This window comes from Numenius arquata, chromosome 4 (assembly GCF_964106895.1).
Source record: "Numenius arquata chromosome 4, bNumArq3.hap1.1, whole genome shotgun sequence".
Lineage (NCBI taxonomy): Eukaryota > Metazoa > Chordata > Aves > Charadriiformes > Scolopacidae > Numenius > Numenius arquata.
In genome coordinates, this window is record NC_133579.1 from 64,910,911 (window position 1) to 64,911,796 (window position 886).

At 44.0% G+C, this 886-nt stretch overlaps 1 non-coding gene across 1 annotated transcript; it reads left to right on the forward strand.

Annotated features, from left to right (window-relative positions):
• The first annotated feature begins 590 nt into the window (after window positions 1-590).
• On the forward strand, window positions 591-681 carry TRNAY-GUA (transfer RNA tyrosine (anticodon GUA)). The gene is given in 2 exon segments: window positions 591-627; window positions 646-681. It is a non-coding gene; the product is annotated as a tRNA-Tyr (tRNA).
• The last annotated feature ends 205 nt before the right edge of the window (window positions 682-886 follow it).

The window sequence follows — 886 nt, forward strand, 5'->3', positions numbered from 1 at the left end:
GGGGCTGGGGAGGCCACTGGTTTCAATGCCAGACATTGCAACCTCATCTGTGTATGAGGGGTCTTACATGCACTATGGGAGTTGGTGGGATTTGAATGAAACCCTCCGTGGTTATTCCTTTATGTCCTTTTCCTCTGTTCCTCTGCATTCGCTATGGAAGCTGTTGGGGAGCGTGTTAACTGACTTGTTTGCTATTCTGTTATTGGATTTGGCTGGAGAACTGTTGTGGGGAATTGCGTGGAGGGGAGTTCTCCCTCTTCTCCTAGCTCAGCTTAGGAAATATGGCAAGGTCATCAAAGAGTGGGCAAATTTCTTTGTCAAGCCGTAGACAGATTTCATATGGGTCATGACAGGAACTCCAACCTTAATGCTACCACCACCAACAGTCTTACAAGAGCTGTGAACTATTTGGCAGAAAACTTGCGGTTTTGTAACCAAAATCCAATTTTGTAGGGAAGTTAGCTTTGTGCTTTTTTTTTTTTTGGATAGTGTTTTGCTGTTGTGAAAAGCAATACATATGGAGGCCCATTAGAGCCTAAGGCTATTGTTGATACAGTCTTGACTCATTCTTGGCACTTCTTCTTCATCTTCCTTCGATAGCTCAGCTGGTAGAGCGGAGGACTGTAGGCTGTCTGTAGTAAAGTAATCCTTAGGTCGCTGGTTCAATTCCGGCTCGAAGGAAAGGTTTTTGGGGATTTTGTTTCGGTTTTTGTCTTTCATATATTTATGGAACTTACAGCTTTGCAGAACTACCCTTTCCAACCATATGCCACTCTACACCCTGTGAGAAATTTACTCTATTTAAAACGTACCACTTCCAAGGATTTCATTTTCACGACCCTCCTTGTCTGCTTCAGCTGGTCCTTGCAGCTACAGTGCTTTGACC